This window comes from Heptranchias perlo, chromosome 1 (assembly GCF_035084215.1).
Source record: "Heptranchias perlo isolate sHepPer1 chromosome 1, sHepPer1.hap1, whole genome shotgun sequence".
NCBI lineage: Eukaryota > Metazoa > Chordata > Chondrichthyes > Hexanchiformes > Hexanchidae > Heptranchias > Heptranchias perlo.
Genome location: NC_090325.1, coordinates 31,772,826 through 31,791,553, shown reverse-complemented (window position 1 = coordinate 31,791,553; position 18,728 = coordinate 31,772,826). Strand labels below are relative to the sequence as shown.

The window sequence follows — 18,728 nt, the reverse complement described above, 5'->3', positions numbered from 1 at the left end:
GTTGTCACCTCCAGACTTGCTCTACTCACTGGCCTTGAGATCCCTTATTAATGTGAAGTGCCATGGAAAATTTTGGTACATTAAAGACACCATATAAATTTAAATTGTTATTACTTGCAAACGTCTATTATTGTGCTCTCTGACTCACAGGAACCATATCATAGAATCATAGAAGTTACAACATGGAAACAGGCCCTTCGGCCCAACATGTCCATGTCGCCCTGTTTATGCCACTAAGCTAGTCCCAATTGCCTGCACTTGGCCCATATCCCTCTATACCCATCTTACCCATGTAACTGTCCAAATGCTTTTTAAAAGACAAAATTGTACCCGCCTCTACTACTGCCTCTGGCAGCTCGTTCCAGACACTCACCACCCTTTGAGTGAAAAAATTGCCCCTCTGGACCCTTTTGTATCTCTCCCCTCTCACCTTAAATCTATGCCCCCTCGTTATAGACTTCCCTACCTTTGGGAAAAGATTTTGACTATCTACCTTATCTATGCCCCTCATTATTTTATAGACTTCTATAAGATCACCCCTCAACCTCCTACTCTCCAGGGAAAAAAGTCCCAGTCTATCTAACCTCTCCCTATAAGTCAAACCATCAAGTCCCGGCAGCATCCTAGTAAATCTTTTCTGCACTCTTTCTAGTTTAATAATAACCTTTCTATAATAGGGTGACCAGAACTGCACACAGTATTCCAAGTGTGGCCTTACTAATGTCTTGTACAACTTCATCAAGACATCCCAACTCCTGTATTCAATGTTCTGACCACTGAAACCAAGCATGCCGAATGCCTTCTTCACCACCCTATCCACCTGTGACTCCACTTTCAAGGAGCTATGAACCTGTACTCCTCGATCTCTTTGTTCTATAACTCTCCCCAACGCCCTACCATTAACGGAGTAGGTCCTGGCCCGATTCGATCGACCAAAATGCATCACCTCACATTTATCTAAATTAAACTCCATCTGCCATTCATCGGCCCACTGGCCCAATTTATCAAGATCCCATTGCAATCCTAGATAACCTTCTTCACTGTCCACAATGCCACCAATCTTGGTGTCATCTGCAAACTTACTAACCATGCCTCCTAAATTCTCATCCAAATCATTAATATAAATAACAAATAACAGCGGACCCAGCACCGATCCCTGAGGCACACCGCTGGACACAGGCCTCCAGTTTGAAAAACAACCCTCTACAACCACCCTCTGTCTTCTGTCGTCAATCCAATTTTGTATCCAATTGGCTACCTCACCTTGGATCCCGTGAGATTTAACCTTATGTAACAACCTACCATGCGGTACCTTGTCAAAGGCTTTGCTAAAGTCCATGTAGACCATGTCTACTGCACAGCCCTCATCTATCTTCTTGGTTACCCCTTCAAAAAACTCAATCAAATTCGTGAGACATGATTTTCCTCTCACAAAATCATGCGGACTGTTCCTAATCAGTCCCTGCCTCTCTAAATGCCTGTAGACCCTGTCCCTCAGAATACCCTCTAACAACTTACCCACTACAGATGTCAGGCTCACCGGTCTGTAGTTCCCAGACTTTTCCCTGCCGCCCTTCTTAAACAAAGGCACAACATTTGCTACCCTCCAATCTTCAGGCACCTCACCTGTAGCGGTGGATGATTCAAATATCTCTGCTAGGGGCCCCGCAATTTCCTCTCCAACCTCCCATAACGTCCTGGGATACATTTCATCAGGTCCCGGAGATTTATCTACCTTGATGCGCGTTAAGACTTCCAGCACCTCCCTCTCTGTAATATGTACACTCCTCAACACATCACTATTTATTTCCCCAAGTTCCCTAACATCCATGCCTTTCTCAACCGTAAATACCGATGTGAAATATTCATTCAGGATCTCACCCATCTCTTGTGGTTCTGCACATAGATGACCTTGTTGATCCTTAAGAGGCCCTACTCTCTCCCTAGTTACTCTTTTGCCCTTTATGTATTTGTAGAAGCTCTTTGGATTCTCCTTTGCCTTATCTGCCAAAGCAATCTCATGTCCCCTTTTTGCCCTCCTGATTTCTCTCTTAACTCTACTCTGGCAATCTCTATACTCTTCAAGGGATCCACTTGATCCCAGCTGCCTATGCATGTCATATGCCTCCTTCTTCTTTTTGACTAGTGCCTCAATCTCCCGAGTCATCCAAGGTTCCCTACTTCTACCAGCCTTGCCCTTCACTTTATAAGGAATGAGCTTACCCTGAACCCTGGTTAACACACTTTTGAAAGCCTTCCACTTACCAGTCGTCCCTTTGCCTGCCAACAGACTCTCCCAATCAACTTCTGAAAGTTCCTGTCTAATACCATCAAAATTGGCCTTTCCCCAATTTAGAATTTTAACTTTTTGGCCAGACCAATCATTCTCTATAGCGATCTTAAAACTAATGGAATTATGATCACTGGTCCCAAAGTGATCCCTCACTAACACTTCTGTCACCTGCCCTTCCTTATTTCCCAAGAGGAGGTCAAGTTTTGCCCCCTCTCTAGTCGGGCCATCCACATACTGAATGAGAAATTCCTCCTGAATACACTCAACAAATTTCTCTCCATCCAAGCCCCTAATGCTATGGCTGTCCCAGTCAATGTTGGGAAAGTTAAAGTCCCCTACTATTACCACCCTATTTTTCTTGCAGCTGTCTGTAATCTCCTTACATATTTGCTCCTCAATTTCCCGTTGACTATTTGGGGGTCTGTAGTACAATCCTATCAAAGTGGTCTCTCCCTTCTTATTTTTCAGTTCTACCCATATCGACTCAGTGGGCGAACCCTCGGATATATCCCCTCTCGCTACTGCCGTGATGTTCTCCTTAATCAAGAACGCAACTCCCCCTCCTCTCTTACCTCCTGCTCTATCTTTCCTATAGCATCTGTACCCTGGAACATTGAGCTGCCAGTCCTGCCCCTCCCTTAGCCATGGTTCAGTAATAGCTATAACATCCCAGTCCCATGTACCCATCCATGCCCTGAGTTCATCTGCCTTGCCCATCAGACTTCTTGCATTGAAATAAATGCAGTTTAATCTAGACTTCCCTTGGTCTTTGCCCTGCTTTCTCAGACCATCTGTCCGGTCATGTTCTGTACACTCTCCCTTACTGCCTTTTGTTTCTGTCACCACTTTACTTCCCACTGACTTCCTGCATCGGTTCCCATCCCCCTGCCACATTAGTTTAAACCCTCCCCAACAGCACTAGCAAACACTCCCCCTAGAACATTGGTTCCAGTTCTGCCCAGATGCAGACCGTCCAATTTGTACTGGTCCCACCTCCACCAGAACCGGTTCCAATGGCCCAGGAATTTGAATCCCTCCCTCTTGCACCATCTCTCAAGCCACGTATTCATCCTAGCTATCCTGTCATTGCTACTCTGACTAGCCCGTGGCACTGGTAGCAATCCTGAGATTACTACCTTTGAGGTCCTACTCTTTCGTTTAACTCCTAACTCCCTAAATTCAGCTTGTAGGACCTCATCCTGTTTTTTACCTATATCGTTGGTACCTATATGCACCACGACAACTGGCTGTTCACCCTCCCCCTCCAGAATGTCCTGCAGCCGCTCCGAGACATCCCTGACCCTTGCACCAGGGAGGCAACATACCATCCTGGAGCCTCGGTTGCGTCCGCAGAAATGCCTGTCTATTCCCCTTACAATCGAGTCCCCTATCACTCTAAGGGTATCCTTGCAAGTTCCCTGTTAATTGTTTTCCCAATTCCCTTCTAGCAAAAAAATGTGGTCTGTGCACCAATCTGTTCAACAGTGCTTCCCATCAATCCCTCCAAGAGCTGCACTACTGCACAATCAAGTGAAGAAGTATATTTTAAAAAATTTAAGTATTGTAGTACAATCTAAGTCACAAAGGTTAATACCTTCCAGACAGAGCAGTCCGCTTGATTGTTGCTCCACCACTGGATTCATCCCCTGCACCATTAGCAAACTGTGGCTGTCATATCTTCTATCCACATGATGCACTGCAACAACTCAGCAAGGTTATTTTCTCCTACAATCTCTACTATTGAGAAGGGCAAGATCTTGGAAATATTATCATCTCAAAGTTCCCCTCCAAGTTGCACATCATCCTAACTTAGGCATGCATCGCAGTTCTTGTGTCATTGCTGAGGCAAAATTCCTTACCTAACACCAACATTGGAGCATCATCAGCACAAGGGTTGCAGAAGTTCAAGGAAAAGGCTTACCTTCTCAAGACAACTAGGAATGGGCAATAAATGTGCTTTGCCAGCACTGCCTAGATCCTTAAAAAAAAAAATAGAAATACCACTGTTGCTATCCCTGACTGTTATAAACCTATTATAAACCCATCTGGTTCACTAATGTCCTTTAGGGAAGGAAACCTTCCGTCCTTTCTCGGTCTGGCCTATATGTGACTCCAGACCCACAGCAGTGTGGTCAATTCTTAATCATCCTCTGAAATGGCCTAGCAAGCCACTCAGTTCAAGGAGGTGGCTGACCACCACCTTCTCTAGGGCAATTAGGGATGGGCAATAAATGTTGGCCTTGCCAGTGACGCCCACATCCCATGAATGAATTAAACAAAAAGGCTCTGCTATGATCTTCCAAGATTCCTCCATAGGTGGCATTGTTGTTGGCAGATGCCAATGGGTATCACCAGCAGTAATGGCTGCTATTTCTTCTGGCTTTGGGCTTATTTGCTGTTCAGCCAGGCTGTGTGGCTTCTGCAAATGTGTGTTGCCTCTTAACCCTTATCTTAACAATAATGCTGACTGTTGACCCAGGACTCCATTTTCTACAGTCCAGTTTGGTAGAGTTCATGATTATAGACAGAGATTTCAAGGAACTGGTTCTTGACTTCTTTTGGTGTGTAAAACATACTCTGGACGGGAATGTAAGGCTGTCAGAAAACTAAGCAATGAACAGTCAAATTATTGTATCATATTAGGTGCAGCACAGGAGGAGGCTATTTGGACCATCGTGCCTGTGCCGGTTCTTTGAAAGAGCTACCCAATTAGTTCCATTCCCCTGCTCTTCCCCCATAGCCCTGTAAATTTTCACTCTTCAAGTATTTATCTAATTCCCCTTTGAAAGTTACCATTGAATCTGCTTCCACCACCCTTTCAGGCAGTGCATCCCAGATCATTACAACTCGCTGCGTAAAAAAATGTTTCCTCCTGTCGCCTCTGGCTCTTTTGCCAATCACCATAAATCTGTGTCCTTTGATCACTGACCCTTCTGCCATGAGAAACACTTTCTCCTTATTTATCCTATCAAAACCGTTCATGATCTTGAACACCTCTATCAAATCTCCCCTTAACCTTCTCTGTTCTATGGAGAACAACCCAGCTTCTCCAGTCTCTCCATATAACTGAAGTCACTCATCCCTGGTACAATGCTAACAAATCTCTTTTGCACCCTCTCTAAGGCCTTGACATCCTTCCTAAAGTGTGGTGCCCAGCATTGAACACAATACTCCAGCTGAGGCCTAACCAGTGTTTTGTAAAGGTTTAGCATAACTTCCTTGCTTTTGTACTCTATGCCTCTATTTATAAAGCCCAGGATCCCGTATACTTTTCTTTTAACAGCTTTGTTAACTTGTCTTGCCACATTTGAAGATTTGTGTATGTGCACCCCCGGGTCTCTCTGTTCCTGCACACTCTTATTAATTCTACCATTTAGTTTATATTGCCTCTCCTCATTCTTCCTACCAAAATGCAGCACTTCACACTTTTCTGCGTTAAATTTCATCTGCCATGTGTCTGCCCATTTCACCAGTCTGTCTATGTCCTCCTGAAGTCTGTTACTATCCTCCACATTGTTTACTACATTTCCGAGTTTCGTGTCATCTGCAAACTTTGAAATTATACCCAAGTCCAGGTCATTAATATATATCAAAAAGAACAGTGGTCCTAATACTGACCCCTGGAGAACACCACTCTATACTTCCCTCCAGCCTGAAAAACAACCGTTCACCACTACTCTCTTTTCTGACCCATAGCCAATTTTGTATCCACGCTGCCACTGTCCCTTTAATCCCATGGGCTTTAATTTTACTAACGAGTCTATTATGTGGTACTTTATCAAATGCATTTTGAAAGTCCAAATACACAACATCAACTGCACTACCCTCATCATCCCTCTCCATTACTTCATCAAGTAACTCAATCAAGTTGTCAAACATGATTTTCCTTTAACAAATCCGTGCTGACTTTCACTTATTAGCCCATGCTTTTCCAAGTGCCAATTAATTTTGTCCCGATTATAGTCTCTAAAAGTTTCCCCACCACCGACATTCGGCTGACTGGCCTGTAATTGCCGGGTTTATCCCCTCCCCTTTTTTGAACAGGCGTGTAACATTTGCAATCCTCCAGTCCTCTGGCACCTTCCCTGTATCTAAGGAGGATTGGTAGATCGTGGCCAGAGCCTCTGCAATTTCCACTCTTTCTTCCCTCAGTAACCTAGAATGCATCCCATCTGGACCGGGTGACTTTTCTACTTTGAGTACTGCCAATCTTTTAAGTATTTCCTCTTCATCAATTTTTATCCTATCCAATATCGCTACTACCTCCCCCTTTACTGCTATGAAGGCAGCATCCTCTTCTCTAGTGAAGATGGATGTGAAGTATTCATTTAGTACCTAAGCCATGCCCTCTGCCTCCACAAGAAGATCTACTTTTTTTGTCCCGATTAGGTCCCATTCTTCCTTTGACTATGCTTTTACTATTTATATGTTTGTAAAAGACTTTTGGGTTCCCTTTTATATTAGGCGCTAATCTAGTCTCATAGCTTTTCTTTGCCCCTTTTACTGCATTTTTTAGATCTCCTCTGCACTTTCTGTATTTAGCCTGGTTCTCCACTGTATTATGAAGCTTACATTTGTCATAAGCCTCCTTTTTCTGTTTTAATCTCTATATCTTTAGTCATCCAGGGAGCTCTCGCTTTGGATGCCCTTCCTGTCCCCCTCGTAGGAATGTGTTTACTCTGTACCCGAACCAACTTCTCCTTGAAGGCCTCCCATTGTTCCATTACTATTTTGCCTGCTGATTTTTGATTCCAATCCACCTGGTCAAGATCCCTTTTTAACTCACTGAAATGTGTCCCCCTCCAGTTAAGCATTTTCACATTTGATTGTTCCTTGTACTTTTCCATAACTATTCTAAACCTAATGATATTATGATCACTGTTCCCTAAATGCTCCCCCACCGAAAAATGCTCCACCTGCCCTCCTTAATTCCCCAGAACTAGATCCAGCGCTGCTTCCTTCTTGGCTGGGCTGGAATCACACTGTTCCAGAAAGTTCTCTTGAACACAATTCCTCCCCCTCTGTGCCCTTGACACGATTAGTGACCCAGTCTGTATTGGGATAATTGAAGTTCCCCATTATCACTATTCTATAGTTCTTGCATCGTTCTGTAATTTGCCTGCAAATATTCTCTCCTATCTCCTTCCCATTATTTGGTGGCCTATAGTGTACGTAGTGTAATAGCTCCTCTATTGTTCCTTAATTCTAAACAAATAGATTCTGTCTTTGACCCCTCAACTACATAATTCTTTTCCACTGCTATAATAGTTTCTTTGATCAATTCTGCCCCCCCCCACTTCTCCTTTCTTTTGTTCCCTATCTTTCCTGAATATCTTGTAGTCAGGAATATTAAGTACCCAATCCTCCCCTTCTTTGAGCCAGTTCACTGTTATTACCACTATATCATAGTCCCATGTGGCGATTTGAGCCTGCAGCTCACCAGCCTTATTTACCACTCACATCTTAGATTACCTTGCATTGTCTGATCACTCCTATTTATGAACTATTCTTTACTCTAGTGATACTTGTCCCTCCCAGTCCTCTGTGCACCTTGTTTCTCCTCTCTAATGTTTCATCCTGGTGCCCATCCCCCTGCCAAATTAGTTTAAACCCTCCCCCACAGCACTAGTTAACCTCCCCGCGAGGACATTGGTCCCAGCTCTGTTGAGGTGCAACTGTCCATCTTGAACAGATCTCTTCTGCCCCAGAACTTCTTTTTTATTCGTTCATGGGATGTGGGTGTCGCTGGCGAGGCCAGCATTTATTGCCCATCCCTAATTGCCCTTGAGAAGGTGGTGGTGAGCCGCCTTCTTGAACCGCTGCTGTCCGTGTGGTGAAGGTTCTCCCACAGTACGGTTAGGAAGGGAGTTCCAGGATTTTGACCCAGCGATGATGAAGGAACGGCGACATATTTTCAAGTCGGGATGGTGTGTGACTTGGAGGGGAACGTGCAGGTGGTGTTGTTCCCATGTGCCTGCTGCTCTTGTCCTTCTAGGTGATAGTGGTCGCGGATTTGGGAGGTGCTGTCGAAGAAGCCTTGGCGAGTTGCTGCAGTGTATCCTGTGGATGGTACACACTGCAGCCACAGTGTGCCGGTGGTGAAGGGAGTGAATGCTTAGGGTGGTGGAAGGGGTGCCAGTCAAGTGGGCTGCTTTGTCCTGGATGGTCTCGAGCTTCTTGAGTGTTGTTGGAGCTGCACTCATCCAGGCAAGTGGAGAGTATTCCATCACACTCCTGACTTGTGCCTTGTAGATGGTGGAAAGGCTTTGGGGAGTCAGGAGGTGAGTCACTCGCCGCAGAATACCCAGCCTCTGACCTGTAATGATTGAGAGTAGACTGATGGGGCGGTAATTGGCCAGATTGGATTTGTCCTGCTTTTTGTGGACAGGACATACCTGAGCAATTTTCCACATTGTCAGGTAGATGCCAGTGTTGTAGCTGTACTGGAACAGTTTGGCTAGAGGCGCAGCTAGTTCTGGCATTGATCCCAATGCCCCAAGATTCTGAAGCCCTCCTTGTTGCACTAATGCTCCAGCCTCGCATTAACCTGTCTTATCCTATTATTCCTATACTCACTAACGCATGGCACTGGGAGTAATCCAGAGATTACTACCTTTTGAGGTCCTGCTTTTTAACTTCCGTCCTAGCTCCTGAAACTCTGACTGCAGGATCTTGGCACTTGTCCTTCCTACATTATTGGTTCCCACGTGGACCACGACTTCTGGCTGTTCCCCTTACCCCCTCAAAATGTTCTGCACCCTCTCAGTGATGTCCTATACCCTGGCACCAGGGAGGCAACACACCATGGGGGACTCACGTCGGGGTTTGCAGAAATGCCTATCTATCCCCCTGACTTACCCCTATCACAACTGCATTTCTTTTGCCCCTCTGTGCAGTCGAGTCTCCCACGGTGCTGTGGATTTGCTTCTGACTGCACTCCCCCGAGGTGTCAACGCTGAATCCTGGTTTGTGAGTGCCACATTCCCAGGGGACACCTGCACTGCCAGCCTATTCCTCCTAGTTTGTCTGGTGGTCACCCACTTCCTCTCTGCCTGAAGTCTCTGTAGTTGCGGGGTGACCACCTACTGAAATATGCTATCCACGTAACTCTCAGCTTCCCGTATGCACAGTAGTGATGCCAGCCGCCCCTCAAGCTTAGAAACTCTGAGCTCGAGCAGTTGGCGGCACTTCCTGCACATGTGGTTCTCCAGGACACGTGAGGTGCTGAAAATCTGAAAGCCAATGTTCTGCACAGGCCAGTCATTTGGCCTCTGCTGAATGTAAGAACATAAGAAATAGGAACAGGAGCAGGCCATCCGGCCCTGCGAGCCTGCTCCGCCATTCAACAAGATCATGGCTGATCTTCTACTTCAACGCTATTTTCCTGCACTATCCCCATATCCCTTGATGCCTTTTGTATCTAGAAATCTATCGATCTCTGTTTTGAATGTACTCAATGACTGAGCCTCCACAGCCCTTATTCTGGCCTACCTCTTATTCTGAGACTCTGACCCCTGGTTCTAGACTCCCCAGCCAGGGGGAAACACCCTCCTTGCATCCACCCTGTCTAGCCCTGTAAGAATTTTTTATGTTTCAATGAGATCACCTCTCATTCCTCCAAACTCTGGAGAATACAGGCCTAGTCTACTCAATCTCCCCTCATACAACAATCCCGCCATCCCAGGACTCAGTCTGGTGAATCTTCGTTGCATTCTCTCTATGGCAAGTATATCCTTTCTTAGGTAAAGAGTCCAAAATTGTACACAATACTCCGGGTGGGGTCTCACCAAGGCCCTATATAATTGAGTGAGCCATTTTTACTCCTGTACTCAAATCCTCTTGTAATAAAGGCTAACATGCCATTTGCCTTCCTAATTGCTTGCTGCACCTGCATGTTAGCTTTCAGAGGCTCATGTACAAGGACACCCAGGTCCCTTTGAACATCAACATTTCCCAATCTCTCACCATTTAAAAAAAAATACTCTGCATTTCTGTTTTTCCTACCAAAGTGGATAACTTCACATTTTTCCACATTATATTCCATCTGCCATGTTCTTGCCCACTCACTTAGCCTGTCTATATCCCCTTGAAGCCTGTTTGCATCCTCCTCACAACTCACATTCCCACCCAGTTTTGTGTCATCAGCAAACATGGAAATATTACATTTGGTCCCCTCATCCCAATCATTGATATAGATTCTGAATAGCTGGGGCCCAAGCACTGATCCCTGCGGTACCCCACTAGTCACAGTCTGCCAACCTGAAAAAGACCCATTTATTCCTACGCCACAGACGTAATTCCAGGATGGTATGTTGCCTCCCTGGTGCCAGGGTCATGGATGTCACTGAGCGGCTGCAGAACATTCTGGGTGGGGGAGGGTGAACAGCCAGAGGTCCTGGTCCATATCGGTAGCAATGGCATAGGTAGAAAGAGGGATGAGGTCCTGCAGGCAGTTTAAGGAGTTAGGAAAGAGATTAACAAACAGGACCTCAAGGGTAGTAATCTCTGGATTATTCCCAGTGCCATGCACTAGTGAGCATAGAAATAGGGGGAAAAGAGCAGATGAATGCTTGGCAAGAGAGATGGTGCAAGAGGGAGGGCTTTAGATTCCTGGGGCATTGGGACCGGTTCTGGGGGAGGTGGGACCTGTATAAGCCTGACTGGTTGCACCTCAATAGGGCCGGGACCAATATCCTTGCGTGGAGGTTTGCTAGTGCTGTTAGGGAAGGTTTAAACTAACTTGGCAGGGGGATAGGAACCTGAGAGGAGATTCAGAAAGGAGAGTAACAAAGCTGGAAGTGGAAGGCAGAAAAGTAGTTAGTGAAATTGGAAGGCAGCAGAAATAAAGGCCGGCAGCAAATAAGGTCAAAATAGGAAAAAATGTTAAAAAGGCAAAATTAGAGGCACTTTATCTGAATGCAAGCAGCATTCACAACAAGGTAGATGAATTGATGGCACAAATAGAAGTAAATGGGTATGATCTAATTGCCATTACAGAGATGTGGCTGCAGGGTGACCAAGGCTGGGAACTGAATATTTAAGGATATTCGACATTTAGGAAGGACAAGCAAAAAGGAAAAGGAGGTGGGGTAGCACTGTTAATAAAGGATGAGATCAGTAAAATAGTGAGAAAGGATCTTGGCTCAGAAGATCAAGATGTAGAATCAGTTTGGGTGGAGCTAAGAAACAGCAAGGGGCAGAAAACATTGGTGGGAGTTGTTTATAGGCCACCAAACAGTAGTGGTAATGTAGGGCATGGTATAAAGCAGGAAATTAGAAGTGCATGTAACAAGGGAAATACAGTAATCATGGGGGACTTTAATTTACATATAGATTGGGCAAACCAAATTAGCACTAATACTGTGGAGGATGAATTCCTGGAATGTATATGAGATGGTTTTCTAGATCAGTATGTTGAGGAACCAACTAGGGAACAGGCTATTTTAGATCTAGTATTGTGCAATGAGAAAGGGTTAATTAATAATCTTGTTGTAAAGGAGCCCTTCGGGAAGAGTGACCATAATATGATAGAAATGTAATAATAATATGCACGATGGTTGCTCCATGTATGCTGGCTATTCTTTGACTGTGAATGTTTTGTTTTACAAGGGCACTGTACACTCTCAGTAGCAATTTCATTTTGTTTTGCACAATTGGATGGTTACACCAAGCAAATCACTAATCTGTATGATCTTCCGTTCAGTTGATATGGATTTGTGGCACTGGTCTATAACTGTTAGCAAATATTAAAGATGATAGAAACTTTACCTGATTTACATCAGTTGTTAATATGAAAACTTACAACTTTGTGGATAAATTAAATGGACAGCTATTGTCACTTGCATCCTCGACTCTGAGCCAGAAAGTTGTGGATTCAAGCCCCTCTCCGGACTCTTGAGCACGTAATCCAGGCTATTCGAAGAAGAGCAAATTCACAAAGCCTGCAGCTCAAGTATGTCCGTGGTTGAGTTGAAAAAACACCACTTGATATGATACTAAATCCTACAAGTCAGGAAGGCCACAGGACTGTTCCCTGGTCTGTGCTAAGTTAACTTATTACAGCCTGGACAGTAGTGGAAACGCCTCTGTTGCCGAGTCTGTCAGGAGTCCCACTCCCTTTCAGATACTCTGACTTGCAGATACACAAGTTTCAGAATAAGACAAGTAAGGTTTTATACAGGTTAGGTTTTCTGAATTAACTCTTATCCATGTTATAATGTTAATGAAAGGTTTCCTCAAGCAAACTGGCATTTTGCAATGTTAGCTATTGCCATCCTCAGTGAATAAGTATGTCAGACATGCTACGCCGGTGGTGGAGGGAGTCGATGTTTAAGCTAGTGGATGGGGCGCTGATCAAGCAGACTGCTTGGTACTGGATGGTGTCGAGCTTCTTGAGTGTTGTTGTAGCTGTACCCCCCCCCTTTCAGGCAAGTAGAAAATATTCCATCACACTCCTGACATGTGCTTTATAGGTGGTAGAGAAACTTTGTCGGAGTCAAAAGGTGAGCCACTCACCACAAAATACCCAGCCTCTGACCCGATATTAACCACAGCATTTATGTGGCTGGTCCAGTTGAGTTTGTGGTCAACGATGACCCCCAGGATATTGATGGTAGGGGATTCGGTGATGGTAATGCCATTGAATGTCATGGGGAGGTGGTTAGGCTCTCTTTTGTTGGAGATGGTCATTGCCTGGCACTTGTGTGGCGTGAATGTTACTTGCCACATCAGCCCAAGCCTGGGTTTTGTCCAGGTCTTGCTGCGTGTGGGCGTAGACTGCTACATTATCTGAGAAAATTTTGAAGAAGTTGAACACTGCAATCATCATCGAACAGTTCCACTTCTGACCTTATGATGGAGAGCAGGTCATTGATGAAGCAGCTGAAGATAGTTGGGCCGAGGATGCTGCGCTGAGAAACTTCTGCAGTCATTTTTGATATCATGTTGAATAAATCAAATAGGCTGAAGATTGGTATCTGTTATGATGGGGACCTCAGGAGGAGGCCGAGAAGGATTATTCACTTGGCACTCCTGGTTGAAGATGTTTGCAAACGTTTCAGCCTTGCCTTTGCACTCATGATGGGCTCTGCCATCATTGAATGTTCGTGGAGCCTTCTCTTGCTCGTTGCTTAATTATCCACCACTATTCATGACTGGGAGTGGTAGGACTGCTGAGTTTTGACTTGATCCGTTGGATGTGGGATCGCTTAGCTTTATCTATAGCATGCTGCTTCTGCTGTTTAGCATGCATTTCTTGTAATTTCCCCAGGTTGACTCCTCATTTTCAGGTATGCCTAGTGATGCTCCCGGCATAGTTTTCTACACTCCTCATTCAACCAGGATTGATCGTGATGGAAGAGTGAGGGATATGTGTGCCATGAGGTTACAGATTGTGGTGGAATATAATTCTGTTGCTGATGGCCCAGAGTTTTGAGCTGCTTGATCTATTCTTAATCTATTCCACTTAGCACAGTGGTAGTGCCACACAGCACGATGAAGGGTGTCCTTTGTAAAGATGAGACGGTCTCCACAAGGACAGTGCGGTGGTCACCCCTATCAATACCCGTCATGGAAAGATGCATTAAGACAGATAGATTGGTGAGGTCAAATAGGTTATTCCCTTGTTTTGGTTCTCATATCACCTGTCGCAAGCCCAGTGTGGCAGCTATGACGTTCAGGACTCAGCCAGCTCAGTCAGTCAGTGGACTATTGTATATTCAGTGCCCTTGCTACCCTCAGTGCTTCCTCCAAGTGGTGTTCAACATGTTTGTATGATTCATCAGCTGAGGGAGAGTGGTAGGTGGAGGAGATTTCCTTGCCCATGTTTGACCTGGAGCCATCAGACTTCATGGGACCAGAGTCAATGTTGAGGACTTCCAGGGCCACTCCCACCAGACTGTATACCACTGTGACCTCACCTTTGGTTGGTCTGACCTGCTGGTGGGACAGGATGTATCTAGGGGTAGTGATGGAGGAGTCTGGGACATTGGCTGATAGACATACTCACAGAATTATACCTATGTCAGGCTATTGCTTGACTAGTCTGTGGGGCAGCACTCCCAACTTTGGCACCAGTCCCCAGACATTAGTGAGGAGGACTTTGCAGGGTCGACTTATTCTTCTTATTCTTTGTAGCAGTTTGATACAACTGAGTGGCATGTTAAGAGTCAACCACGTTGTTGTAGAACTTGAGTCACATATAGGCGAGACCAGGTAATGACAGCAGATTTCCTTCCCTAATATACATTTGTGAACCAGTTGGGTTTTTACAATAATGCAAAAGCTTCATGGTCACTTTATTTCCTGATTTATTTAACTGAATTCAAATTCTAAAACTGCCAAGGTGGGATTTGAATTCATGTTCTTTGTATTTCTAGTCCAGTAACGTAACAACTATGCTACTGTACCCCATATGATACTGATACTTGCTCACTTTGACAGTCAGGCACAAATTAATCTGAAGAGACCTGGTGGCGGTGTATCACAGGAAATATAAAAGCGCCGTCTGTGGTTAATGGTTCCCGTGAGAAAAAGGGTTCAGACTTATTTATTTTAGTACATTTTTTTCTATTAAGTGAGGCATAAACAATGCTCAGCAGGATATTGTAGAAAACCCAAATTATTTGGCTTGTGAGTCAACTAGTGAGGATCTTATAGATTGCTAGGGTGAAATTAGTATTCTCTGAGGAAGTAATTGCATTTCTTTAGTGGGTGAATGCTCTTTTCAATTATTTTTCTGTATAATTTTATTTTAATTTTCTGCTTAACCTTAATGGAGAATGGAACACTTTCCACTTTGGGCACTCAGTGTTCGACTGCAGCATTCTCAGTTCATCTTAATTATAGTTATACGCCTTATAAGACTTTCTCTCTTTTTCCACAGCAATGTGGCTCAGCCCCAATCTTAGAACACCCTCCACTGTACCGGGGGGAAAAAAAACATTTTCCCACAGTATTCATCCTTTAGCCTTTTTAAAAAAAAAACTAGTGTCTGTGAAAGTGGTCAACTTAGAGCCGTCTGTGACTTAATCACTGGTTTGTCCTCTCTCCACTCAACATCAAATACATCCTTTACTGGAAATAGTATTTCATTTTGGAATTGGAAGAATTTTTTCAGATGGTAGTTCAAGATCAGGTGTAACCACTAGATTTGCATATTGCAGTTTTTAAATGCAGCATGTGGGGGAGCAGTCAGATTCTTGCATGATGTGGAGATGCCGGTGATGGACTGGGGTTGACAATTGTAAACAATTTTACAACACCAAGTTATGTTTACATTTACCTGAGGAAGGAGGAAGCCTCCGAAAGCTTGTGAATTTAAAATAAAATTGCTGGACTATAACTTGGTGTTGTAAAATTGTATAAGATTCTTGCATGACTGAGTGTGTTTCTTGAACAAGAGACTTCAGTTTGAATAAGATAAGAAGTTTCAATACAGTGAAACCTGTCCTGTAGTTCTTTAAGTATACTACAGGAGAATGGGGAAGGGGAAAGGAAGAAGTTATTTACAAAAATTAAATATGATTTGGGCTATTGTATGAGGTTAGTTGAAATAAAGTCTGGATGTGAAGTAGTACCCTTTTGGTGGTAACTAATAGATGGTCTCTAAATTGAAGTGTGATGTTGAGAGATGATTTTTTAAAATTTGTTTATGGGATGTGGGCGTCGCTGGCGAGGCCAGCATTTATTGCCCATCCCTAATTGCCCTCGAGAAGGTGGTGGTGAGCCGCCTTCTTGAACCGCTGCAGTCCGTGTGGTGAAGGTTCTCCCACAGTGCTGTTAGGAAGGAAGTTCCAGGATTTTGACCCAGCGACAATGAAGGAACGGCGATATATTTCCAAGTCGGGATGATGTGTGACTTGGAGGGGAACGTGCAGGTGGTGTTGTTCCCATGTGCCTGCTGCTCTTGTCCTTCTAGGTGGTAGAGGTCGCGGGTTTGGGAGGTGCTGTCGAAGAAGCCTTGGCGAGTTGCTGCAGTGCATCCTGTGGATGGTACACACTGCAGCCACAGTGCGCCGGTGGTGGATGGGGTGCCAATCAAGCGGGCTGCTTTATCTTGGATGGTGTCGAGCTTCTTGAGTGTTGTTGGAGCTGCACTCATCCAGGCAAGTGGAGAGTATTCCATCACACTCCTGACTTGTGCCTTGTAGATGGTGGAAAGGCTTTGGGGAGTCAGGAGGTGAGTCACTCACCGCAGAATACCCAGCCTCTGACCTGCTCTCGTAGCCACAGTATTTATATGGCTGGTCCAGTTAAGTTTCTGGTCAATGGTGACCCCCAGGATGTTGATGGTGGGGGATTCGGCGATGGTAATGCCGTTGAATGTCAAGGGGAGGTGGTTAGACTCTTGTTGGAGATGGTCATTGCCTGGCACTTATCTGGTGCGAATGTTACTTGCCACTTATGAGCCCAAGCCTGGATGTTGTCCAGGTCTTGCTGCATGCGGGCTCGGACTGCTTCATTATTTGAGGGGCTGCGCATGGAACTGAACACTGTGCAGTCATCAACGAACATCCCCATTTCTGACCTTATGATGGAGGGAAGGCCATTGATGAAGCAGCTGAAGATGGTTGGGCCAAGGACACTACCCTGAGGAACTCCTGCAGCAGTGTCCTGGGGCTGAGATGATTGGCCTCCAACAACCACTACCATCTTCCTTTGTGCTAGGTATGACTCCAGCCACTGGAGAGTTTTCCCCCTGATTCCCATTGACTTCAATTTTACGAGGGCTCCTTGGTGCCACACTCGGTCAAATGCTGCCTTGATGTCAAGGGCAGCCACTCTCACCTTACCTCTGGAATTCAGCTCTTTTGTCCATGTTTGGACCAAGGCTGTAATGAGGTCTGGAGCCGAGTGGTCCTGGTGGAACCCAAACTGAGCATCGGTGAGCAGGTTATTGGTGAGTAAGTACCGCTTGATAGCACTGTTGACGACACCTTCCATCACTTTGCTGATGATTGAGTGTAGACTGATGGGGCGGTAATTGGCCGGATTGGATTTGTCCTGCTTTTTGTGGACAGGACATACCTGGGCAATTTTCCACATTGTCGGGTAGATGCCAGTGTTGTAGCTGCACTGGAACAGCTTGGCTAGAGGCGCAGCTAGTTCTGAAGTACAAGCTTTCAGCACTACAGCATGAAATACACATGCTGCGACAGTTTTGAAACTTGCATGCCTTTGGATAGAGATACCTGTCTGTGTGCATTGTGTCCATTCAAAATAGTTACAATTCTAAAGTCACTTAAAATTGGCAGGTAATTCTTTCACATTTCTTCTTTCTGCATTGCTTACCCAATTTTCAAATAACTTTTCATCACTCCTTAACATCATCTATAATGCATATTTAAACCCATCAGAATTGTGCAATGTCTTAAGATTCGGCTTGTCTGTATTAAATTGCTTGATAAGATAAATATAAAGAAAATGTATCAGTAGACACATGCATGGAAATGTTGATAAGATATTGGATATATAAATACTGTCCCTATATTTACCTATGTAGAACATGGCTTTGAAATCTTAATGAATGGGTATTTGGAAAAATCTTTAGTGTCTGTTTGCCAACATGACACATTGAACTACATCATCTGCCCGTGATCTCAAGATGACACATGATATGCTGCTTTTTTTGCACAAACAAACAAAAGCTTTAGCAAGCACTTTTTATGAAAAATAATACCCTTTTAAGATCAATTCTTAGCAATTATTCTTCAAGAAAGAGATGTTGCCTTGTCTGATTGTCTGGGTTCAAAACATTTAGGACAACTTTCTTGAATAGAATGTTTTCAACGACAAAAATAGGAGCTTGAACATTTTAGCAAGGTAGAAAATTGGTCCGTGTGTTCCCCAAAGTCAGTTGTTGATTTATCAGATCTGTGCCCATCTCCCTGGCAGGTTCCTGTTTGAATCCCTCCAATCATAGAAAGGTTGCAGCATAGAAGGAGGCCATTTGGTCCATCGAGTCCGTGCCGGCTCTATGCAAGAGCAATCCAGATAGTCCCACTCCCCTGCCCTATCCCTGTAACCCTGCAAATTTTTTCCTTTCAAGGACTTATCCAGTTCCCTTTTGAAGGCCATGATTGAATCTGCCTCCACCAACCCCTCGGGCAGTACATTCCAGATCCTAACCACTCGATGTGTAAAAAAGATTTTCCTCATGTCTCCTTTGCTTCTTTTGCCAATCACCTTAAATCTGTGTCCTCTGGTTCTTGACCCTTGCGCCATTGGGAACAGTTTCTCTCTACTCTGTCTCGACCCTTCATGATTTTCAGTACCTCTATCAAATCTCATCGCAACCGTCTCTGTTCCAAGGAGAACAACCCCAGCTTCTCCAGTCTATCCAGGTAACTAAAGTCCTTCATTCCTGGAATCATTCTAGTAAATCTCTTCTGCACTCTCTCTCTAAGGCCTTCACATCTTTCCTAATGTGCGGTGC

The 18,728-nt window shown here is 44.6% G+C and overlaps 1 protein-coding gene across 3 annotated transcripts in view; it reads left to right on the top strand.

Annotated features, from left to right (window-relative positions):
* dym (dymeclin) overlaps positions 1 to 18,728 on the top strand; it is a 412,070-nt gene that overhangs the window by 151,530 nt on the left and 241,812 nt on the right. The gene's annotated exons all lie outside the window — the stretch shown is intronic.